Source organism: Diabrotica virgifera, chromosome 9 (genome assembly GCF_917563875.1).
Source record: "Diabrotica virgifera virgifera chromosome 9, PGI_DIABVI_V3a".
NCBI classification, from domain to species: Eukaryota; Metazoa; Arthropoda; class Insecta; order Coleoptera; family Chrysomelidae; genus Diabrotica; species Diabrotica virgifera.
Window position 1 is genome coordinate 24,973,707 of NC_065451.1, and position 27,803 is coordinate 25,001,509.

General features: G+C 31.0%; 2 protein-coding genes across 4 annotated transcripts in view; both read right to left on the bottom strand.

Moving 5' to 3' along the window:
- Positions 1–14,785, bottom strand: part of LOC114324315 (protein LLP homolog) — a 191,166-nt gene extending 176,381 nt beyond the window's left edge. The window contains exon 1 of the mRNA XM_050661079.1: positions 14,769–14,785. The gene's annotated coding sequence lies outside the window, so the exon portion shown is untranslated. The remainder of the gene's footprint in view (positions 1–14,768) is intronic.
- LOC114324312 (epidermal growth factor-like protein 7) overlaps positions 1–27,803 on the bottom strand; it is a 635,750-nt gene that overhangs the window by 166,259 nt on the left and 441,688 nt on the right. The gene's annotated exons all lie outside the window — the stretch shown is intronic.

The following is a 27,803-nucleotide window of genomic DNA, read 5'->3' on the forward strand; positions in this document are numbered from 1 at the left end:
CAAAAAACCACGTTTTTTGCACTATTTTGTAACTGTTAATAACTTTTACCAAAAAGGCCGTAAGGAACTTATTGTACCTTGATCACGAGGCAATTAAGTGCCTTTATTAGTGTACAAAATTTTAAGAAGGTCTGGTTGTTAGTTTACGAGTTATGTTAAATGTTTATCCCAGACATGGAATGTTTAAACAATCATTGTTGCCCTAGGAGTACTTTCAGAGCTTTTTGGCAAAGTGCAATGGGTTCTTAAAGACTCAAAGTACTAAGAAAGTTAAAAAAAAGGATATATTTGTTTTTTAAATGTTGTTAAACAAGTCGCTAAAAAATGGTGAGTTTTTTCCTTCTAAACAATTAGAATATCTTTTTTATTTTTTCTGATAAATAATTATAATTGACTGTATCAAAAAGCTGGTAAAAAACACACATTAAAAAAGAAAAATTAACTTTCTAGGACCAATGATAGTCAAGTTATACTTTTTTTTTTTGAAAAATCACATCTCTATTGTTTATATACAGTGAGTACGTAAAGGTTGGAATAAATTCATTTTCTCGAGAATGGACGATTTTGGAAAAAAATCCCGAAAGAGGTCAACATTTATTTTTAAATTACGACTTTTTGGCATATATAGGTATCGTACTAGTGACGTCACCCATTTGGGCGTGATGACGTCATCGTTATTTTTTTTAATGAGAATAGGGGTCGTGTGATAGCTCATTTGAAAGGTAATTCAATTCTCTATTCAGTAATATAAACATTAACATAATTGTTTATACAGAGTGTCGAAAAAGAATTTTTTTGAATTAAATTTATTGACATAAAAAGAAGAATATGCGTAATTTATTTAATTCAAAATACATTTTGCTGCTCTCAGAAAACAGAAAAAAAATGTTTATTTGAAAAAAAAATCATTGCTTTTCGTTTAAATTAAATGCTCAAATTATCAAGAGGCAGATGGGTGGCTGCTTTAATATTGAATTTGCAAAAAACAATATTTATTTGTCAAATAAACATTTTTTCCTGTTTTATGATAGCAGTAAAATGTATTTTAAATTAAATAAATTACACAGATTCTTCTTTTTATGACAATAAATTTAATTTAAAAAATTATTTTTGGACACTGTATAAATACTTGTGGTATTGTTTATATTACTGAATAGAGAATATAATTACCTTTCAAATGAGCTATGACACGACCCCTATTCTCATTTAAAAAAATCATCGATGACGTCATCACGCCCAAATGGGTGACGTCACTAGTATGATATATATGCCAAAAAATCGTAATTTAAAAATAAAAATCGATCTGTTTCGGGATTTTTTTCCAAAATTGTCCATTCTCGAGAAAATGAATTTATTCCAACCTTTACGTGCTCACTGTATATTAAGAGTTGAAATTTTTACAGAATGATAATAAATATCTATATTTTATATTTCAATTGATAAGTACGGAATATCTTTTATTTAAAACGAGTAATAACCGTTTAAAGTGAAGTTACACACGTTGACTGAGCTGGGACCGTGTGATGGGTGAAATTTTTAAATTGCCCTTAAAAAAGAAGCTAGACTATACCGTGTGATGGGGAATTATCGGGATGTACCTGAGTACAGGGTGTTTTGATTTATTTTAATTTTTAGAAAAATGTAAAGATTTAGAAAAAAATAAATATTTACAAATCTAAGAATCAGTGACAATTTTTTTCTTGGATCTAAACAAAAACGTTTTCAAATTAAAAAACATTATGTATAGATTATAATTATTCATCTTCATTAATTATACACAGTTTTTGTACAGGTTCATTAATTTCTTCCACATTATCCATAATTTCTTGAAATAAATCAATTATACCGAGCTTTGCATAAATTGCAAAGATGACACTGGCGAAAAAAGATGCTACAACCTTTTGACAGTTGTTATAGATGACGAAAGTGGAAGTTGAAGAAGATTTGTTTCAAAAAATTAGAGATAATGTTGAAGAAATAATAAATTAATGAACCTGTATATAAACCATGTAGAATTAACGAAGATCAATAATTATAATCTATACAAAATTTTTTATTTCAATTTGTGAAGGTTTTTGTTTTCAATTAGTTTTTAAATCTAAAAATGTACTATTAAGTAATTATAAATTTTGTTACAGTAAACATCTCTTTAAAAATGCTGAATAGTCTATTATGAAGATCTAAGAAAAAATTTGTCACCGACTCTTAGATTTGTAAATACATATTTATTTTTTCCAAAATTTTATAGTTTTGTAAAAATTAAAATGAATCAAAATACCCTGTACTTAGGTATAGTCTAGCTTATTTTTTAAGGGCAATTTAAAAATTTCATCAGTTGTAGGATGTTCCATAAAAAAATATATCTTTGATACACCACTCTTTTTTGTAGTATCCTGTATAATTCACATTATTTTTAGATTGTAGTAATAATTGCCCTGTATATGTCTATGAAGAAATTTTTTTAAATCAAGTCGTTTTCCGTACAGGCACCGAGGTGAATAAAATGAACCACCCTGTATATAAATAGATATATACTATAATTATATTTTAATACTTATTTACAAATTTATAATATTTTATGAAAATATTTGTCAAAACATATTAGTGTTAACATTGTAAATGGATGTTGAATAAAAAAGTCCATTTTCCAGAATTTTCCGATTTTTCCGGTAAATGAAAATTAGCTAGTTGTTATTCTTTCGTGGAGTTACTCAAATTAAAAAAAAATGAAGGCTCTACGTTCTCTGGAAGCTGAGATATTATAAAATTTTTCAAGCGCTCCAAATTGAACTTTCTATAGCAAAATCTCGACGCTCGGAACTGGACTCCGACAATCTTCCTTATCACATGGTCCCACCTCAGTCAGCGTGAGTAACTTCATTTTAAAGGGTTATTACTCGTTTTAAATAGAAGATATTCCGTACTTATCAATTGAAATATAAAATATAGATATTTATTATCATTCTGTAAAAATTTCAACTCTTAATATTTATAAACAATCGAGATGTGATTTTTCAAAAAAAAGTATAACTTGGCTATTATTGGTCCTAGAAAGTTGTTTTTTTGTTCTTTTTTAATGTGTGTTTTTTACCAGCTTTTTGATACAACCAATTATAATTGTTTATCAGAAAAAATAACAAAGATATTCTAATTGTTTATAAGGAAAAAACTCACCATTTTTTATCGACCTGTTCAACAACAATTAAGAAACAAATATATTCCTTTTTTTAACTTTCTTAGTACTTTTAGTCTTTATGAACTCATTGCACTTTTCCAAAAAGCTCTGAAAATACTCCTAGGGCAACAATGATTGTTTAAACATTCGATGTCTGGGAAAAACATTTAACATAACTCGTAAACTGACAAACAGATCTTCTTGAAATTTTGTACACTAATAAAGGCACTTAATTGCCTCATGATCAAGTTATAATAAGTTCCTTACGACCTATTTGGTAAAAGTTATTAACACATACAAAATAGTGCAAAAACGTGGTTTTTTGCAGTTATCTCGGTTAAATCTTTATGGATTTTAACTTGTAAAAATTCAAAATAATCGTTTTTTTATGATACATAACTTTCATAAAACAACTTTTGCTGTTAATATGATACTAAAAATGCTATAGGCAAAAAACAATATTTTCTGATTTTGGCCTTTGTTTATAAAAAAATGAGGTCGATTTACGAGTACCTCTGTATGTTTTTTTAATTAACTATGTGCCCCCTACGATTTAGCACCTTCAAATACCAAATACCTGTATTGATTTTTTCCCGTTTTTATTTTTCGGCCCTGGACTAGGGAGCAAGAATAGGATATTACCTCCGAATTCTATCCTACTGCATGGATTTTAATGAAATTTTGGGAATAGCCTCTACTTATTTCCTAATTCAAAGTCTACCCTCTGCTGATGTGCGCTTTTTTCTTGGGGTTGGTTCCCACCCCTTCTCGGGGGTGGAAAATTTCTTGGTTAAGATATCCACGACGGTGGCTATAGAACCTCATTCTAAGCAAAAACTGTTCTATAATTTTTTTTAAACTCCATACTTTTTGAGTTATTCGTGGTTGAAAATTGGCCATTTTCATTGAAACGTAACACCTTTTCGAACGGTTTTTTGAGAATACCTCAAAAACTATGCATCTAACTAAAAAAACTATGTAAAACATTTTTGTAGCTTATAAAAAAAAATAAAGAGATTACTTCCTTCATAAATCTTCTAGTTATAATACAAAAAGAGATATGGTAGGTGAAAGGAGTTTTTTTCTTAGTGCATGCTCAAATCGGTGTATGTGTATTCATCTTGAAATAAAAGAGAAACGCTCGATTTTAGGTGTAAAATGCTACCAATACCTTTTGTAGTTCTTGAAAAGACCTTTAAAATGAGGAATATTATAGGTCGATTACATTCAAATTAAGCGAGATATTTTGCATAAAAATTGATGACTAATGGATTTTAAGAAAAAAATAGAAGTATAGTTAACCCCTCATCGACCAAAATTTTAATGCATCATTTTATTTCTATACCCTATTTCACGAACATACGCCTGTTTTGGATTACTTCGACAACGAATATTTTACTGTGCAAAATAAGAAGAACGAAAGTAAATTGCAAATTACATTGTTGTTTATTGGAATAATTATTAGCGCCATTTACTTTCGTACTTCTTACGTTGCACAGTAAAATATTCGTTGTCGAAGTAATCCGAAACAGGCGTATGTTCGTGGAATGGCCCATATAATACCTTTTATCATAGTGTTATTTCTATGTTCAAATAGTTGGACGGGTTTAAAATGAATGGTTTTTGAAAAAAAAATAAGATCAATTTATATAGCGCATTTTTAAATGTTCTTAAAATCTTCTTCTTTTACATTTAACTTGAAAATGATAAAGATAAAAAATAAAAATCTAGAACAAAATGTTTATCTAACAAAGCTGATCATTTTTGTGGGGTATTTTTTTCGTATCTCTTATCATTTTCGAGTTACATGGTGAAAAGGAAGATTTTTAAGAAAATTTAAAAATGTCCTCTATAATTTGATCTTATTTTTTTCAAAAACCATTCATTCTAAACCCGTACAAGTTTTAGAACATAGAAATAACACTGTAATAAAAAGTATTGTAGAAGAAAAACGATGCATTTAAATTCTGATGGACGAGGGGTTAAATGTACTTCTGATTTTTTCTTAAAAAACATTAGTGATCAATTTTTTGCAGCATATTTCGCTTAGTTTGAATGTAATCGACATTTCATATTGCTCATTTTAAAGGTCTTTTCAAGCACTATAAAAGGTATTAGTAGCATTATACGGCGATTTGAGCATGCACCAAAAAAACAAACTCTTCTCACCTACCATATCTCTTTTTGTATTATAACTAGAAGGTTTATGAAGGGACCAATCTCTTTGTTTTTTTTATAGGCTACAAAAATATTTTATACAGTTTATTTCGTTAGATGCATCGTTTTTAAGGTATTCGCAAAAAACCGTCCGAAAAAAAATTTTTCAATGAAAACGGCCAATTTTCAACCACAAATATCTCAAAAAGGATTGAGTTTAAAAAAAATATAAAACAGTTTTTGCTTAGAATTAGGTTTTCTAGCTACTTTCGTGGTCATTTTAACCAAAAAATTGTCCACCCCCGAGAAGGGGTGGGAACCACCCCCAAGATAAAAGCGCACATCAGCATAAGGTAGACTTTGTTTCCCGAGCTATTCTCTACTTACTGTGAAAACACTCACACTCACAGGTTGTGACTTAACTCACAACCCACAATTTTACCAAAACGATTTTATTACATTAAATCTATCCCTTATTTAACTACATATTTTCAAATGCACAGTGGCTCAAGCGACCAATGCTTGAGGCTGTAACAAGGACAGACACCTTTGGTATTTTTGAACACTTATTTACTGCTAAACTATTCAATTTTAAACACACAGTGGCGACGCGTCATTTTTTTTAAAGTGTTACCAAAACCAGATGTAAAAAAATCTTATTTAAAAAAAAATATTTTGAACCTCCCAAATATAAGTTTTTGTTTTCAATCCTGTGGGATAAAATTGAACAAATCACTATTCCCAAATTATATATATGTAATTATGTATATGTAACAGGTATAACAGTAAATAATAAACAAACTAAACATATTATTCTACCATAAAATTAACAGAAAAAAATGAACAAGTAGGGAAAAAGAACAGATTTTGAAAACTATTGTTTATATTTTAATTCTTCCATTTTCAATAATATCATTTTTTTCTTTAAAAAAGAATGTGTGTACTTTGTATGCACGTAAGAAGTTATATTTCTATTATATGATTTCAACGAAATCAATATACTTTACACAGTTTCTCTACTACTTTCCAAAAAATTTTATTAAAACAATACCAAAAATTAAAAAAATAAAAGAATAAAACACACACAAACACATTGAAAAATGCCACAAATGATTTCTGAACAATAATTGTTGCCAAAAATTTTAATTAAATACGTATTTTCTGAAAAAAATTATATAATAATATACCTACAATCATAAAATCTATAAAAAAAATAATAAAAATAACAACTTGCTTGGGGCTTGAACCCACTTCACGTCTATCGCGCCGTACCAAAGTCGAAGCTATTTCCCACTGCACCACATTCGCATATACGTCATGTGGGAATATACACAAACTAAACGTTTACACCATAAACTTTTTGACATTTTGTTTATTTATATGAATTTAATCAAATTATTAGTTTGATTTTTGTCGAATTAAAATACAACAAAATATAGAGTAAGAAAACGATATATTAGATGAAGATTTGTAGAAAGTTTGTTCGTAATCAGATTATGTAAATTAAAGCATTGCCTACTAATAGGTAACTACATTATGTTTTTTTTACATTTTCCAAATAGATAGGTATGAAGATAATTTTTTATTGGAATACAACTGAAACATTTAGAATTACGTACCTGCGGCTTTTCAAAACTATTTAAAAAGTCACTATAATTATAAATTTTATTTTATTTCTGTCCTCACAACAATAAAAACTAATATATACAATATTTTTGTTTACCGATAACCTCCATATTGAACAATTATTGACAGATCATTTCAACACCCAATCAGAGCCCGTATAACGACTAATATCATACTGTCGGTGTGCGCATGCGCGCAGATTAATAAAATTTCACCCTCAATGAAATCGCGCCTAAAGAAGTATAACTTCAATAATATATAAAAAAAATATACAAGTAGAATGGCTTTTCAAGTAGTTGATCAATTACGCAATACGTAGCAACACTCTTCCATGTTTAAATGCACGCACACTGTAATCTGTAACAGGTACTAAACTAATGTTACCAATCTTCAAAATGGTTACAATACTGATATGCACAGCGTGCCCGCGCGCCGTCTCTAGACCCGTCGCACAGTGTTCAAAATTTAAGGAAACGTGATCGAAAGTCAAAAAAATAAATAAATCTGAGAATGCCGAAATTAAGGGGTTTGTTTGTACTACTCATGATGCAACTTTTCAGCAAAAATTGATTTTTTAAGTTTGTTAGGGCCAGATGTATTAATGATCAAAAGTACAAAATTCAATATAATTTTATACATCAAATTTAAATCCTCAGAATATGCCTTTTACTTTGATTACTACTTCATTTATGTGGATAGCTAATGTAAAAGTAATTATTGGAGATAAAAATACATACTTTAAAGATTAAAATGATATAGTTAGCTTCACGGAAAGGTGATTATAATTTTGATATAATCGGCTGTCTAAAAACCTATACAATTTTTGATAAAATTAATGTTTGACAGCGTATTACGTTTATTGTGCCATCTTGTGCCACGTTAAATCCTTCACTAGATGAAAGATTACAATGTAAGGAATAAAAAAATATATAACACAAACTGCGGCAAACTGCGCAACTGAGTACATGGCGCATTGCATCGAGCGCTGCGCGCATTTAGTCTGAATTAATTGCATTCGTACGTATTGTTTACATGTATGTCAAACACATGATATTTGTTGGGGTTGCGAAAAGAGATTTTAGTTTTAATGAAGTAGTGTTTTTGCTTAATAGAGAATATATTGTATACATTAGTTTTATAAATAGCTATATTAACAATTTATTGAAGTTATATTTCTTTAGGCGCGATGGGAAAAATGTTGGGATTTGGAGTAAATGTAAATGTGCGCGAATTCATCAAAAATTGTTAGCCCTACGCGCAGATACGTTATAGGGTTTTTCAACGCTTCTCATTTGTTTCGAGCTTCCGTCATAATATGTCGCATAATCCGTGTATATTAATACACTAAGCAGCAAAATTAACGCACCACCTGTAAAATGGGATATTTTTGATGTCTCGAATTTCCTAAACCTCTTGTCCGATTTAAGTTATTTAATATGTTATAGCCTTATTCTTTAACAATATCTCCGTAATAATATTGTTGCTAGACGGGTAAGATGTCATTGTATACCGGGTGTACCAATAATACTGTGTTTTTTCTAAAAGTATTGAGTATTTCTTACCGCTCATAACACTGTTAAAAATATATATACAGGGTGTTTCATTAAGAATGTCCAACGTCTGAGTTGTAGATTCTAGACCTCGAAATATTAATATTTAACCAAAATCACTTAAATAAAATATGGCTCCTTACAGAGTTACAGAGTGTGTTATTTAAAAATTTAAAAACTATGCTCAGTATTTTAAAACTATTCTACGTATCCTTCTCATACTTGACAGACAGTGTAGGTACTATACACCCTATGAAATTATGTTAAATATACGTTTCTAGTTAGTCCCAGAGGCGTACGAGATAGGGGACAGTGAGGGGTTGACCCTTTCCAATTCCTACTCCACTGGCGGAATTTCCATTTTAGCGCAATTTTTCGATTCTCCAATACTGGCTATGTAAATAACATACTCCTCACACCTAACGATAAAATTATTCGTTTTCGAGAAATTTGAACTTAAACAAGTAACGACACAGATATTTTGAATAATGTATTGTGTCGCTTAATTTTAAAATATCTCGAGAAAACTTATGATTTTATCATTAATAATGATAATATAATGATAATATACTCTTCAGTCTTAAGGATAAAATCATTGGTAATACAGATACTTGAAGTTTAAAATTAAGCGGCACAATACATTAATTAAATATCCGTGCCGTTACATGTTTAACTTCAAATATCTCGAAAACTGATGACTTTATCGTTGCGAATGAAGTGAATGTTATTTACATAGATAGTATTGTAGAATCGAAAAATTGTGCTAAAATGGCATTTCCGCCAGTAGCGTAGAATTTGGGAAGGCTCAACCATTCACTGTCCCCTGTCGTACGCCTCTGGTAATAGGCAGAAACGATTGTTTAACATAATTTTATAGGGTGTACAGTACCCACACTTTTTGCCAAGTATGAAAAGGATACGTCAAATAGTTTTAAACCAATGAGCAAAAATATTTTTTAAATTTTTAAATAAAACACCCTGTAACTCTGTAACGAGCCACATTTTATTTCAGTGATTTGGGTTAAATCTTAATATTTTGAGGTCTAGAATCTACAAATCAAATTGGACATTCCTAATGAAACACCCTGTATTACGATATTTTTTAAGTAATTCATCCCCTAATGAAGTGATGGAAACTAAAAAAAAACGACCCCTGTTATAATATACTCGTTATACGGTATAATACCTCAAATATTCCAAGTTTTCAGCCGGATCACTTTTACAGTTTAAACAAATTTAGTTTCGATCACGTTTTGACCAATTTTGAACACTGTGCGTCGCTCCTTCAAAATTTTCAGAGCTAGTCCCGAGCGATAGCGAGGTTTCTCCTGCGTACCGTTACCAGTGCCAGTATTGGTAACAGCATAATAATATATGATAACGTGCCATGGATTCACATATCTCGCCAATATTTTCGTGCGTCTAGTTGGCTATGCTTGAGGCTGTGACACCTTTAGTATTTTTGAACACTTATTTACTGCTAAACTATTTAATTTTAAACACACGGTTTTTCAATTTCTCAGCGTAAAAACTAATGAAAAAATAACAGTTTTCTTCTTCTTCTTATTACGCCGCCTTCTTTCGAAGGTTGGCGATCGAAATGGCCATTGTAGTTTTGGAAACAGCCGCCTGCCGCACGAAAAATTTCTGCAGACGAGCGGTCAAACCATCTTCTCAGGTCTCTCAGCGACGAGTTCTGACGTCGTCCTACTGATATTTCATACCTTACCTTCCAATATGATTTGAAGTAGCTCATATCTTTACCCTCTCAACAGAAATGGCGTAATTATTGTATTTTTATCTCGTTGATTATTCTTAGTAATTCCCTTTGTTTGTGCATGAGCCGAAATAGCTCATTGTTAGAAACTTTTTGTACCCGTGGAATTCTCAGCATCCGTCTGTATACAGGGTGAGGCAGATAAAGGGCCTACTAGAAATATCTCGAGAACTAAAGGCAAAAGACTCATGAAAATTGGCATAAAGGGGTTTTGAAGAGTGATCTGTTTAATGAAAATATTTTCATCTATTCTGGTTATACCGGAAGTGGCTTATAACTTCGTTTTTTTAATGGGACACCCTGTATATTTTTACATTTTTAGATTCTACTCGAAGTCTTATTTCTTAAAATATGAGGTTTTGTATTGTTCTACAGGGTAGTTTAAAAGATAATTACGTTTTTTTATTAATTTCGTAGCAAGTTTCACACCCTGTAGAATTGGAGTAGTTTGACATCAAAAACTTTATTTATGTTCAAATGATTTTTGATATAGTCTACTATTGTCATAAATTATTAGTATAGCTAATTGTTGAATTTTAGTATACAGGCTTGGTCGAAACTCGGAATGAGTATTTTCTGAGTTTTCTTAAATAGAACACCCTGTATTTTAGTATTGTAATGAAATGATATTTATGTTACTTTTTTATTTCTCAAGCATTCCCTATACCTAACTGCTTTAATTTGTGCTTAATTGATAATCGCACCAACAATCTTAACTACGTAAGTATTTTGATAGCTCAACCATTATTGGAAATTTTAACGATCAGCCTAGATTAATATGTATTTATTTTCGAAAAATTATTTGTGACTGAATATTTTCAAGGCCAACCTAATAAACTTTCACGTATTTTTTGTTGCAATTAATGTTTGGCTTGAATCACCAATAACTCACAAATTAATGCAGTTAGGTATAGGGAATGCTTATAAAATAAAAAAGTACCATAAAATATCATTTCATTACAAGACTAAAATACAGTGTGTTCCATTTAAGAAAACTCAGAAAATATTCATTTCGTGTTTTGACCAACCCTCTAAACTAAAATTCAATATATAGCTATACTAATAATGTTTAACAATAGTAGACTATATTAAAAATTATCTGAACGTAAATAGAGTTTTTGATGTCAAAGTACTATAATTCTACAGGGTGTGAAAATTGCTACGAAATTAATAAAAACATGTAATTATCTTTTAAACTACCCTGTATAATAATACAAAAATGTAAAAATATACAGGGTGTTCCGTTTAAAAAACGAAGTTATAAGCAACTTCCGGTATAATCGGAAGTAGAAAATAGATGAAAATATTTTCATTAAATAGATCACTCTTCAAGACCTCTTCATTCCAATTTTCATGATTCTGTTACCTTTAGTTCTCGAGATATTTCTAATAGGCCCTTTATCCACCTTAAAACACCTTAAAAATGTGACATGTTTGATGTCATGAATCTCCTAAACCAGTTGCCCGATTTAAGTGATTTTTTTGCTATGTTGTAGCCTTATTATTTAGGAATATCAGTGTAATAATATTGTTGCTAGACAGGTAAATGTCATTTTATACCGGGTGTAACAATCATACTGTGTTTTTTCAGGAACATTTGGTGGAACATTCTAGCCTATATAAAATATTGAAATTAAAACTTCATTCTAGCCTCAAGCTTTCTTAACATTCTCTTTTTTGATTCATTTGTTTATGTTGGATAATAAAAAAGTTGGGTACTTTAACAACTAGCCATGTTCTTCATCAATATAGAGTGTTTCTAAATAAGTCCGACAAACTTTAAGGGGTAATTCTGCATGAAAAAAATGACAGTTTACTTTATAAACATATAAGTCCGCAAATGTTTCGTTTCCGAGATACGGGACGTTGAATTTTTTCTTGCAAACTGACGATTTATTTATTGCTCTAAAACTGATTGAGATATGCAGATGAAATTTGGTAGGTTTTAAGAGGTAGTTGTTGCGCATTTTTTTACATGATGAATATAAAATCCTTAATTGTAGATTGCTAGAATTCTTAATTGTCTTATGTGTATGCCATTGACGTGCATAAGGGATATATCTAAAATGTTTATACCCATATGCACGTCAATGGTAAATATAAGATTCTTAATTGTATGCCAAAAAATGCGCAATAACTACCTCTAAAAACCTACTAAATTTCAATTGCATATCTGAACCGGTTTTAGAGCAATAAAGAAATCGTCTGTTGCAAGAAAAAATTCAACATCCCGTATTTTGGAAACAAAGCATTTGCGGAAAATGTTTATAAAGTAAACGTTCATTATTTTTTCATGCAGAATTACCTTTTAAAGTTTGTCGCACTTATTTAGAAACACCCTGTATTGATGAAGAACATGGCGAGTTGTTAAAGTACCTAACTCTTTTATTACCAATAAATTATTACATAAACAAATGAATCAAAAAAGAAAATGTTAATAAAGCCTAAGGATACAATTAAGTTTTAATTTCAATATTTTATATGGGCTAGAATATTCCACAGGGTGTTCCGAATTTTAGGGAAAAAACACAATATGATTGTTACACCCGGTATAAAATGACATTTACTTGTCCAGCAACAATATTATTACACCGATATTCTTAAATAATAAGGCTACAACATACTAAAAATATTACTCAAATCGGACAACTGGTGTAGGAGATTCGAGACATCAAACATACCTCATTTTTAAGGTGTTCCTTTAATTTTGCGTATGTATTAGTGCAGTCACTGAAGATTTTCACCTCCGATTTCGTTGAGCCTATATTGATTTTTATGAAAATTGGTGAGTAGTTAGAGGATACCTCAAGGAACAAAGGTGACATGATGCCAACTTTCGCTTTTACCTTGGGGGTGGATGCCACCCCTTCTCGGGGGTAAAAATTATTTCATTAAAAATCGATAGAGGGACAAATTCTAAGCAAAATTTGTTATACAGTGCTAGTCAAAAGTCCGTACCCCCCCTCTTATCTTTTGAACGGTTATACGTACAAAAGTGAAATTTGGAGGGAGGAAATAAACGGACATAAGCTCCTTAACTAGTCATGACAGGTGACGTAATAGTGACAGATGACGTTACAGAGCCACTGTGACCGATAATTTTAAATGGGACCTTATGGCAAGTGATACCTCGTTTGAAAGGTATTTAAAATACCTATTCAGCCATACTAATTTTTTTGGGTGTAGATGGATTTTTATTTTGGTGAATAAATTAAATAAATATAATATTGTAGTTTCTCATTTCATTAACAAAAATTCAAATGTCCGCCTATGGTTTCTTTGTCAAAAAATTTGACGTTTTTCAATTTTCTAGTAGTTTTTACGTAAACTTCAACCCTTTTGACAAGTGATCATAGGCAGAATTTTGAATTTTTATTAATTAAATGCGAAACTACAATTTTATATTTATTTCATTTTTTCATCAAAATTAGCTTAAACTCAAACAAAATTAGTATAAATGAATATGTTTTTTCAATACCTTTCAAACGAGGTATCACTTGCCATAAGGTCCCATTTAAAATTATCTGTCACAGTGGCGCTGTAAAGTCATCTGTCACTATTACGTCATCTGTCATGACTAGTTAAGAAGCTTACGTCCGTTTATTTCCTCCCTCCAAATTTCACTATTATAGGTATAACCGTTCAAAAGATACGAGGGGGGGTACGGACTTTTGACTAGCACTGTATAAAGTTATTAATATAAATCAATACTTTTTGAGTTATTAAAGATCAAAGATTTCATTTTTTCGTAAAAAAATGCATATTTTAAAACTGTTTTTACGTATAACTCAAAAACTATAAGCTTTTACAAAAAAGTTATCATTAAGAAAATTAAAGATAATAAAAAATTTAATACATTTCTCATTTAAAGAACTACACTAATGTTAATTCAAAGTGAGTTATGGGTAATTGAATGTATATTTTTTTCTACGAGTACGCAAATCTAAGTATTCAAGCTTAAATAACGGGAAAACGATGCGTTTTATAAAATATATATCTACTAAGCACTTGTCAAAGTACTTCGGAATACCTATCAAATGAGCTCCATAAAAAGTTAATAGCATCAAAATTAAGCAAGTATCATGAAAATAAGAGAACACTTTGGAATTTTTTTGGAAAAAATTACACAAAAAAAACACAAAAATTAAAATTTATAGAAATTCTTACAAGAGTTTCTTTATATGTATTAGCATAAGTAGTGATTTCAACAATTTTGACCGGTTTAGAATGCATATTTTTGAAAAAAAGATATAATTTAAAAAAATCCGAATTTTTCAGATTATCGTAATTTTCATTTTCTGTTAATAATAACTCCAAAAATACTTAAGATACGGAAAAAATGGTATTTAACCAAATTTTAGTTTTTTTCTGTATCAAATATTTTACCTTTTTTACTATTTCTGTAGGGTACAAAATAACCGAGATAGAAACGTTTTAAGCTTAAATTTTGCCTGCGGGAACCATGTAACCGGGGCAATTTAACCTTTTATTTCCAAAAAAGTAAGGGGTTTAAAAGGTTAAGTTCAACGTGGTTTAAAATCCCATAGTTTTAGTTTTCAAATGGTTTTTTAGGCGAATCTGATATCTCAAAATTAACGGAGTTATTTAAAAAAAAAAACAATAACATTTTTTGAAAAAATTTTTTAAAGATAACTTTTGAAAAATTTTTGTAACATAAATTTTAATGCTATCAACTTGTTCGTGGGCTCATCTGATAGATATTTTTAAATACTTTGACAAATGTTTAATAAGTTAATGTTATAAAATGCACCATTTTCCCGTTATTTAAGCTTGAATACTTAGATTTGGGTAGTCGCCGAAAGAAATATACATTCAATTACCTATAACTCACTTTTAGTTAACACTAAAAGGTTTTTCTAGTAAGGAATTTATTTCATTTTTTATTATCTTCAATGTTGGTAATCTTCAACTTTTTTGTAAAAACTTATAGGTTTTGAATTATTTATAAAAAGTCGGTTAAAAACATGCATTTTTTTTAGCAAAAATTAAAATCTTTAATCTTTAATAACTCAAAATGTTATGATTGATTTCAATATCCTTACATAACAATTTTGCTTAGATTTAGTCCTTCTAATTATGGGGTTATTTTTAATAAAATAATTTTCACCCCCGAGAAGGGGTGGCATCCACCCCCCACCTCAGGGTAAAAGCGCAAGTTGCCACCATGTCACCTTTGTTCCTTGAGATATCCTCTAGCCACTCACAAATTTTCATCCAAATCGATGGAGGTTCAACGAAATCGGAGGTAATAGCTCATATCCACCTTCAGTGACTGCACTATATATCTACATCTCAAAGGCATCTGTATTCTGTTTCAGAGTCCATTGTCCAGCTTTCATAGTCATACAGCAAGACAGAAAACACCACATAACATCTGATAATTCGGATTCTGAGCTCCAGACTAAGGTCTGGTCTTGTAAAAAATGTTTTTATGTTCATGAGTATTTCCCTCGATTGTTTGATTCTTGATACGATTTCTTTTTTGGGTTACCCTGGCTATTGATGTTTGCTCCCAAATATTTTATGGCCGTTACCTTCTTTATCCCTTAAATGCCCAATCGGGGTCACTATGGGACCCCAGACATACATTTTTGGCTATAATATCTTTATTTGAAACATTTGGCAACCGCGCAATCAGGTATTTGTGTGGACGTGTCTCCTACGTTTTCTGTTAGTATACCACGAACATTCGTGAGGTGCAGTGGTCTGTAAGAGAGATTTAGATAAGTGGGGTCTCGCTGTGACCCCGATTGGGCATTTAGAGGCACCAGAATATTTTTATTATTTTTAACATTTTTCGTCAGTTTACATTGAAAAATGGACCGTAAGAGAATGAAAATGACAATAAGCGACCAAGAACATGAAAAAATTATCCGAAATATAGAAGAAGGGATATCAGACTCCGATTTCGACTATGAGATTACCGACGAATCAGATAGCGAAGAGCAAGATGTTTTTGAGGAAAATGTTTCGGAAACTGAGGACAATTTAGAAGTCAACAGTGACGAGGAATCAGATGCAGAACCTACCGAAGTGGACGATAGTATTAGTGAGGTTAGTGGTCCAACATATACATCCAAATCTGGAATGCAGTGGAATAGCCTACCTTTCGTGAGATCCAAGAGGCAACAAAAAAATATTATAAATGTACATCCAGGCTTAACAAACTATAGTAAAAATTCCAACACGTTTTTAGACTATTTCAATTTATTTTTGACCGAAGAGATGAAGAATGTCATATGCCTTCATACTAATGAAGAAGCTGTTAGGCGTTATCAAGAGTGGAACGAAAAACATCCGAATAACAAAAAAGAGTGGACGGTACTTACCAACAATGAACTGGATAGCTTTTTAGGAGCACTTATCAAAGCTGGTGCTTTAAGGTGTGGGAAAGAATCGACACGAGAGATATGGTCTACAGACACCTCAATACGCCGGTCATTTTTTACAGCCGCATTAGCTAGGAACCGATTTGAAGAATTATCGAGTTTCTTGAGGTTTGATGACAAAGTGACCAGGGTGGAGCGGAAGGAACAGGATAAGTTAGCGGCGATACGAGTAATTTGGGACATGTTCGTCTCTAACTGTGACAAAGCCTTTGAACCATACGAACATATAACCGTTGACGAACAGTTAGTGAGTTTTAGAGGAAAGTGTCCTTTTAGACAATATATAAAATCAAAATCTTGCCGCTATGGGATAAAAATTTGGGCTGCCGCGGATGTTAAAACATCTTATTTATCAAAACTTCAGGTGTACCTTGGAAAACTACCAGGTGGTACAATAGAGAAAAATCAGGGATTTCGTGTTGTGAAAGATCTGGTGGAACCATATCATGGCAGTTGGAGAGGAATTACAACTGACAACTTTTTTACCAGTGTTCCTCTTGCTCAATATCTTTTATCTAAAAACCTTACTTTACTTGGGACCGTCCGCAAAAATAAACCTGATACACCACCACAACTAAGTTTGACAAAAAGACCTGCAGAGTCGTCAATATTTGCTTTTACTAAAGAATTAGCTATGGTTTATGGTTTCGTACATACCTAAAATACACAGGATGGTACATCTTCTTTCAAGTCAACACGATAGTGATATAATTTGTCAAGACTCTCAAAACAAACCCTTGATGATTTTAGACTATAATAATACCAAGGGTGGTGTTGATAATGCCGACAAACTGATTAGGGAATATTCCTGTAAAAGAAGAACTGCTCGTTGGCCATTCAGGCTCTTTATGAATATTATAGACATATGTGCACTAAATGCCTATATTTTATACATTGAAAAAAATCCTGATTGGAAGAAAAATAATTTTTCACGAAGACGTATTTTCCTGTTACAATTAGGGGCTGAGCTTGCTCGAAACAACATGGAAAAAAGAGCGAAATATATAAAACATAAAGCCTATGTAAAATCTGCTCTAAAAGATTGTGGCATACCAATGGTAAACCCAACTACCGAAGTTGCAACTCAATCCGTCCATTCAGCTAAGAAACGTGCTCGTTGTTACCAGTGTCCGCGAAACTGTGACAGAAAAGTGAATACCGTTTGCTCTTTTTGCAAAAAATTTATATGCCAGGTGCACAGAAAAGAAGAAAAAACTATTGTATGTAAAAATTGCAACTAAAAGTTATATGCTTATATTATTATTTAATTTTAATTTTGTTCGAATTGAAAATAATTTGTTTCTAGAAAAGCCGTTAATTTTGTATGAAAAATAAATAAAAATTATTCAAATATGCTTAAAATTATTTTTAACCGTGTTTTCCTTTTAGTCAGTGCTAAATGACGTTACTAAATTGAAAATTTTAGTGGGGTCCCTAGGAGACCCCACATGGGCATTTATGGTTATTTTCATATCACGGGCATTTAAGGGTTATTATTATTTGTCCCGTGGCAAAATCTTGGCATCTTGGCATCTTGGTGTCTTTGAGAATACCACAATTTTAGTTTTATAAATGTTTAAGTGTAAACCAAACATTTCACAATGACAAACTACCGCATTTATTAAATTTTGTAGTGTTTGTTTATTAAATTCTTTTGTATTGGCCTAATTTTATTTTTACCTACTGCTGGAAAGTTTATAGACGTTTTCTTTGTTTTTATTTTTATTATATACAAACAAGCGTGTCACACAAATCTTAAATATTATTTTTGCCTGCCTACCCAAGTGCCCTATATTTCACCCGTTTTTAACTCCATTATGAAATAAACGTTCCTCTATCTGACGCATAATGGATGCGCTCTTGAAACGCATAATTTGTTACTGCATTCCGAGCAAACTTCCTGGTTAATTTTCCACAAAAATATTCTCGGCGACTTCAAATTAACTCGCCAAGTGGTAATAGCGTTCGTACTAAAGTTTTTTGTGTTTGTACAGGATGGGACTTATTATTCGCATCCACCCAATGATTATTAGTGACGGACATGTACAATTTTACAAGTAGATATATAGATATGTTACATTGTTACAAAAGAGATTTATATAAAATAAGTACTTGAAAATATCTCTAAATCTTCTGGTTAGCACTTTAACATTAGTTCCGAGTCCTTACTAGACACTGCACTACGCGCACTTGAATCTGCCTCTTACATTCCCTCAAAACTACAGACCAATCAACATATTGCCATCAATAAGCAAGTTTGCAGAAAAAGTAATCAAATCAAATCAAATCAAATCAAATCAAATTTATTCAAAAATATGTGTGTACAACATTTTACATTTGGATCCTATACTATTAGTGTCGACTGACTCAGCACCATGCCTAGGCAAGAGTTGCCTGTTTTGCACTGTACTATGTCAATCGAAACTGTATCAATTGTACATAAAAGTAGTATTAAGGTTGGAACTAAGAAGTAACATACCTAACTATCGAAGAGATAATGCAACAGAACAAGACGGACGGTAAACCTCTCTAGCTGCTGAATACTTTGTTAATTATAATACCAATATATATGTACACCCAAATTTTACTCTGATTATGCTGTCGTCCATACATTAAGACATTGCGTCCAAAAATAATTGTAAGTGGGTTTTTAGATAGGTTTTTATGTATTTTTTAAATTTAAATAATTTAGGTTCTTGTTTGATATGTATAGGAATTATGTTATAAAATTTAGGTCCAAAGAACATTAGGGATCTTTGTGTTACTGATTTTTTGAACTGCTGAATACTAATATCCATATTTTTTACTGATCGAGTTAATCGGTTGTTTTGAAATTTAAATTTGTTTGAGTTTATATAAACATTTAAAACACAGTTGTAGATGTAGAGGGATCTAACACTAAATACAGTCAAACATTTTGGGACCTCAAATTTCTATTCCTTAAAGCAGGATATTCCTATAACCGGTATTCTAATAAACGGGTTCCACTGTATCTTGGATTCATCATATAATTTTTTTTTTGGATAAAATTTTATTTTTTTTTTAATTATTTTTAATAGAGTATTTTGAACTGTTTCTAAAATGTTAAACGTTTGCCACCCCATGCTACAATACAATATCTTAAGACTGATTCTGCAAGCGAGTTATAAATAGAGACTGGAAAATATGCACTAAAAAATGTCTAAAATATGCATGCAATATGCATTTTAAAACAAGCTGAATATGCACAATTAACATGCAAATATGCATTTATATATGCACTTATTTTTATATGAATAATTTTATGGTTTACGTTAAATACATAAATAAATAAAAAATAATAAAAATAAATAAATAGGTTTGAATTTAAACCAAATTGTATTATTATTTCTTAATATATTTTTTTAACTTCAGGTTTTGTGACAAATAAAACGGCAAAATATTTTATTTTGACCACAAGATAAATAAGAGTACAATAAAATAAATGTACATATTTTTATTGTTACAATATTGATTCATATTTTCTAAACTAATATTATAAAAAGAGTACAATAAAACAAATTTACATATTTTTATTGTTACAATAAATAATCATATATTGATTCATATTTTCTAAACTAATATTATGTCTTCTATCTGTTAATATTTGTTTATAGGCAGAAAAAGATCTCTCAACGTCACAAGATGTAATTGGGGCATATTTAAACTTTGCTATTAGAGACGGATCCATATTAATATTTTCATCGAAGTTTCCAAAATTGATTATATTATTTATTGAACGCAATAAAGTGAAACCCTCATTTTTGTTTAAAACGTCATCAAGTTTATCTTTAATTTTTACTCCAATTTCCCCATTCAGATTTGTTATTTTCTGTTTAACCGAATCAACAATAGACATACTATTGTGAAGACATAAATTTTGAGCCTCTAATTTTGTAATTGAACTTTCAATGATATCGAAATTCGATTTTATATACAACAATTGATTTTTAATAGACTTTTCTTTAAAAATATTTTGACAGTTATCAATAGCGGTACAAGTCGGATCAAAACTTGAAATAACGCTTTTGATGTCGTCGTAGTGTTCAGATAAAAATATAGCACTTTTAAGCCAAGTTCCCCATCTGGTTAATACTGGTGCTGGTGGTAAAGGAATATCGGGAAGCATCTCCCTATATACCTGTACACGTAGTGGTGCTTTCAGAAATACTTTTTTTACATTATTTATTAAGGTGTTTACATTGGGAAATTCAATTCTAACTTTCTCTGCAACTCTGTTTAGGCCGTGCGCCAAACATGTACAGTGAATTAAATTAGGGAAAAAGATTTTAAGATTGGATGCAGCTTTCATCATATATGAGGCGGCATCACTAAGCATTAATAATATTTTTTCAAATGGTACTTGATCAGGTAAAAAAAAATTTGTTAGGGATTTGTTAACAAATCTAGCTATTGTAGCATAGTTTGTTTTTTCCAAACATTTTACACTAATTAAGTATGAGTTTTTAAAATCGCCAGAGTCGTTAAGAACTCCAACAATTAGATTCGCAATTTGTCGACCCTTTGTATCCGTTGTTTCGTCGACGGAAATCCAAAGATATTCGGCTTTTAACTGATTTTTAATACTCGTCATCACATCTTTGTAACATGCACTGACATATTTTTTCCGAAGAGTTGAAGAACTTGGTATTTGAGCTGGTTTATCTTTAATCTTGCAATAAGTTTTTAAAAAGTTTTGACACGATTTATGTTCTAACTTGTGCAGAGGGATATTGCAGTTCAAAAAAAAATGGCATAAATCCTTTGCAAAGGTTTCTTGCCCAACTGACGTATTCTGAATCTGCAAACTGTTCTGTAGAATCTGCTGGCGAGGTTTATTATCATTTTTTGATAGCTTAGTTTGGTGAAGTGAAGTTTTTATGTGTTGAACTACTTGGAATTTCTTTTGACATGGAATCTGGAATATAATGATAATGATGTTTTAGATGTTTTCGTAAATAGATACCTACATTAAAATGATCAAACTTTTTAAACCTCCCCCAATTTTTTTTTATTTCTCAAAGTGAAATTGAAATCGTCAAACAATAAAGTACAGTCAGTGTACCGTAGTATACAGGGTGGGCCACTCTCAACACCTCGCTCTGTATAAGCCAAACCGTTGCGAACTTTAAAAAACAGTTTTTGAAGAAATGGGACGGTTTGTCATTTTAGAATAGACAGACACATAGATGTGCAAAGAAGTTTGATAAGTTTAAAAATCTATTGAAGTGGAGAACTTACCTTTTTATCACAAATGGTGCAAAACATACTTTCACTGTCGATAACTTTTAGATGATTGTTACTTCCAATCCAACTTCTGAGAAGACTTGATTTTTCCCTTGCTACTTTAGGCATTTTCACAATAATAATAAAATGATTTTTTTACACAGTATAGTCAATAACTTGCAATCACAAAAGTTGAATAATCGGCGATTGATTTAAGACTAACCATTCATAAAATAAAATAATCTATCCTACCCTTAAAATGCTTAAAATTTCGTTTTGGTTGGTTTTCCCAGAATAATTCATAGTTGGCCGACACCAGCAGAAAGTACAGGTAATATTTGTAATGTTATTCAAAATATAATCGGTATTTACTTAGGTAATTTGTAAATTCTGAGAAGTCTATAAATCTTAAATATCCGGATAATGATACCTGCAGCTATAAATAACGCCCATTATGTTTATGGGTACAACAACAAAGGAGCTTAACAGCAAAATATTTACTTTCACATTTTATTTTAATGGATGTTGATGTTACTAATATATACCTTATTTTTAAATGGGGTAGAGTAAATTCCCATCAAAATATGCATTTATATGCTCTTAAATCTCCAAATATGCAAGGCATATGCATTTATGAAAAACATGAGAAATATGCAGCATATATATGCATATGCATTTTGCATATAATCCAGTCTTTAGTTATAAACCATGATTAATTTTTTCCTGGGTAGAATATCTCTCAAGATATAAAATGTATGCATTAGAGCCCTTATTCGTTTACTGACATGAGTGATATGGTCCGACCAACGTAAATGTTGATCTATGAAGACACCTAAATACTTTATAGAGAAAACTTTTTCTATTGTAGAACAGTCACAATTTTGTCGTTGACATTTTGCGTTATGCAATTTTATATGAAAATTTGTAGGTTGGTCAACAATTGTTGGGCTAAAGGCGATATATTTTGTTTTATTAATATTTAATGTCAGTTTGTTAAATTTTAGCCATAAGTTTAGCTGTTTTAGGTTCATTTCAGAGCTGGTTTTAACCTCCTCCCATGTTTTCCCCATAAATAATATTACCGTGTCATCGGCATAACAAACAATGTGGCCGTTGAAACTATTAATTCTTGTGATATTGTTCAGATAAATATTAAATAAAAGTGGTCCTAATACTGTTCCTTGTGTTACTCCGAATTTTGTTATAGATTCAGAACTCAATTTTGGGCCAATTTTTACTCGTTGAGCTCTTTCCGACAAATAATCTGCTATTAGATTTAGTGCAATTCCCCTAACCTCATAATTACTTAGTTTATCTAAGAGAATTTTATGAGAGACCGTGTCAAACGCCTTAGCTAAATCAAGGAAAACCACTAAGCATTTCAATGATTCATCCACAGCTCCTATCACTTTCTCCAGTAGGTCAACTACAGCCCTTTCTGTACTTGATTTTTTTACGAAACCAAATTGCTTATCTGAAATAACCTTATTTATATGAAAAAATTCAAGCAACCTTTCTTTTAGGGCCATTTCAAATATTTTAGCAAAATTATTTATTAAAGAAATGGGCATATAGTTGTTCAGTTTACTCGAATTTTCGGATTTAAAAATGGGGGTGACTGTAGATTCTTTCCATTGTAGTGGTATTTTACCACTTTGAAAACACAAATTTATAATATGAGTTAAAGGCTGTGATATTAGATCATGGATATTTTTTATTGTTTTAGCATACAATTTATCTGGTCCAGAAGCACAGTTATTTTTTAACTTTGTTATTAGTATTGTTAGTTCATTTTTAGTTACTGGTTTTAAGAATAAGCTAGATTCAACCTTATCATTAGTAATAAAATTATCAGGTATACTTGTCACCGGTATTCTATTTGCCATATCAGCACCAATATTAGAAAAGAAATTATTAAAAATATCTGCTTTTTCTTTGTTATTACTTACAGTTATATTGTCATTAACAATTGATATGTGTTCAATGTTTTTAGATTTTTGATTCCGACCAGAGATATCATTTATAAGATTCCACATTTTTCTTGTGTGTCCACCAGCTTCATGAATTTTATTTTGATAAAAGTCATTCTTGGTTTTTTTAGTAGACTATTAAGTTTGTTTCTATAATTTTTATATTCAGCATTAAGTGCTGATGAAAATTGTTTTAATAATTTCTTTTTAAGAAAATCTCGTTGTTTGATTGACGATATCAGCCCCACCGTTATCCAGGGTTTTATTTTTGATATTTTTTTATTCATACTTTTTACCTCCGTAGAGGTTTGTATGTAATTATTTAAGTTATTTATAAATGTATCATATGCAACTTGAGAATCTATTTTGTTTATATAAATACATTCCAATGTTCATTTTTTAAAAGCTGTTTAAGGTTTTTAATTATGACTGGAGATTCAGGTGTAGGGTTTTTTTTAGTTTCAATATTTACCAAAACGGCTGGAGTGAAGTGATCAGTCATGTCAGTGTGAAAAACGAACGGATCAATACTAATTTGCTGTTTTAGATTAGCTTGTGTTTTTATAAATAAATATATGATCAATGATTGATTTTGTATTTATTTTCACTCTCGTTGGCTTGTTTATATAGGAAACAAAACCATTAGAATTTAATATATTCAAATAACTGTTTGTATAAACTTCATCTTTTTTTTAAATCAATATTAATATCACCTGCAAATATTTCAATATTTTGTTTTTGTATTGTTCCAAAATATTCACCCAAATCCCCTAAAAATTGTTTAATATCTGTTGATGGAAGCCTATAAAAAGCCGTTATACCTATTTTGCAAATTGTATTAGATAATTTTTACTAGAAAACGTTACCGTTAAAAATTTACTTTTATTGATGGGTAATATATTTACCGAGGCACCTAAATTATTCCTAATATAAACAACAACACCATCACATTTATTAGCTAATGATTCATTATAATGAATAGTAAAACCTGGTAATATATAGTTACTAAGATCAGTTATTTCTCTAGTTTCTGACAAAATTATAACATCGAACATGTTTTTGGACATTTCAATGTACACTAGAAGTTCCTGAAAATTTTTTTGTATACTTCTTATATTAAAGTGAACGATGCCCAAAGAGTATCTATCGCCGTCAGTCCTATTCTGCATGCTATCCTCAAAATTGTTAAACACCATTGTGTTTATCTCATCATTATCTAAATTATCCAAAACGAGCTAAATTAAAAGAAAAGTCAGAAACAATAGGCACGATATCGGAAGCACAATTTGGTTTCATAACTTAACACTCCAACAAGCTAAAAGTGTTAAACTTGACACCAAAGACTTCACTAAGGGATTCAACTAGAAGAAATACACTGCTACTGCATTCCTAGATGTCAGTAAGGTATTTGACAAAGTATGTCACGAACGGCACATCCTCTTTAAGGGCACATTAGCTTACAAAATCTTCTCCAGCAAGTTGAATACAGCAATGCAATAAGATCCCTTCTTTCGTTCTGCTAACTAGGGTTCAGATAGGACACGTTCTGTCTAAAGTCGGAATGATAGAGGCTGGGGTGCCACAGAGAGGAGTACGGTCACCCTTTCAGTATACCATATATATCACGGACATACCAACCACACTGAAAACTATAAATATGCCGATGACACAGCAACAGCAGTCTGGCTCTAAGCCTTGCAAGATGTCTACAAGATCCTCTAAATTAGTTGGATGCTGGTGTATTCAATGAAAGATCGCAGTAAAGCCAAAAAACTGACAGGTATTCAAGTTCCAAAAAAGATTCGAAAGTCGCCAAGCGAGGATGTTCAACTAACACACAGATCAAATGGATTAACCAAGCAAAATATTTATGAGTAATAATGGACAAAAGAATGACATAAAATATACGCTATATGTCAACAGCGCTACCGCTAAGAGCAAGACATTAAAAAGCACTTGATATCTTATTGAAATAAACAGCAAGTTAAGTCTGAAAAGGGAGCCAAAAAGAGCAAACAGTATCATCATGCCAGCTATAACATATGGATCGGTAGCACGGGACCAAACCTGTAAAACTAAACGGAGGAAGATTAAAATATTCAAGAAAGACCATTCTCACATACGTATTCGAAAGATTTCTATACAGAGAAACCTAAGAGGCAAGGGTCCTATATAAAATATTCAACGAACTAAGAAATCATCCAAATGAAACTGTAAAGAACTTGACGAAATACGACAAAAACAAACGGGGGATGCACAAAAGTTCCAGACACCAACTAGTACGGTATTAACGCTATACACCTAGGAATGCATGCCTCATCCCCTAGGTTAAACACCACTACTTCACACCATTTAATCAATTTCTTTCTGAGTTTTAGGTCATCCAAAAGAGGACAGAAATTTTTTTCCTCCCTGATGACGCAACCGCGATTCCACACCCTACGAGTGGTCGGATAGCAAGGTAGGTAAACATCGTTTTCCAAATTGGCAACCGATCTTCAGGCACACACAAATCCCTAGTGCAGAGAGCCACTGACCAAGGTCAAAAACCAAGGTCAATGGCTAGCTGAATGGGCACACAGTAGACAAAGAGCAATTTCTAGAGGATTCACAAAAAGAAAGGCAAATAAGGGAGAACGGCGCATAACGTTGCTCTTACGAAAGCCGTATCATCGCAGAAAGGCCTCTCGGATGTCCCATTTCCCACGGCATTGAAGATTACAAACAAGTAAAGTCTACCCAACGTTATGTCTGCGGTTGGGAAGAGGTGCAGAGGTAGCTTTGTGGTCAGGGAGGTACCGTCTCCTCTAGGCGTGACCTCTTTGATCTCTGGACTTGAGAACACCCTACTCCTGGAATCTCATGTCGCCTGGATAGGATATCATTTGTTGTGTGGGTATTACGTACTTTTCTATTAGTCCAGGGAAATAAGGTTTTTCTCGTGACACATCCCCCTCTAGGCCGAAACCAAATTTTTTGAGAAGTATGGACATATATATTAATAAGCTATATGTTTCCTGCAACCGATTATGATGATATACATAGTTTTAAACAAATGATGATCAAAAAACGGTAAATTTTCACATTTTTTGTATATGTATTACTAAAAAGTGAAGCATTCTAAACAAAAAATAAAATAAAAATTCCATTTTTATTCAGTTGCAATGGAGTTGTTACCAAGAAAATGGACCAATAAGTTTTCATTTTAAAAATCTTTTAGTAATATTTTAATATTTTTAAATATTATTAATATTGCTACTAGGATTGAAAACTACTATATGAAATTCAATATGGCATTCGCTGAATATGTCTATCCTTATTTGTTGCTTAGAAAATTGCAAAATAAGTCATAAATTTTGAGATTTTATAAATGTTCATAACGTATGTAAAAGTTAAGTTAAACCTTCTTGTTACACGGAATGCTGAGACTTCTTGTGCTTAAATTATATTTTAAATTTCAAAACAATTGGTCAAATAGTTTAAAAGTTATTCAATTTGTCTATCCCAAATTCATTTTTTTGCAATACTATAAGTCAGAAAATTATGAGGTTACAGTAATACTTCGGGCAGTTTATGAAAGAACATTCATTCACTATTAACCTAATTAAAAAAAAAATGACAAAAAGTAATTTTAAACAGTCTAAAATTATTTTGCAAATACATGTCGAGTTTTTGCGTACTTATAAACAATTAGAATAACTTCTTAACCGTTACCTGTAGAAAAATTATTTTTTCATATTTAGAAAGACTGAATTTTAATACACATTTAAAAGAAAAACAATTGTCCTAGGACAATTAGGGACGAAGTTAGCCCCCCTTTTTTTTTAATTCACATGTTCTTGCAAAATAATCTTGCAATATTTAGAATTATTTTTTGTCATTTTTGTTTAATTA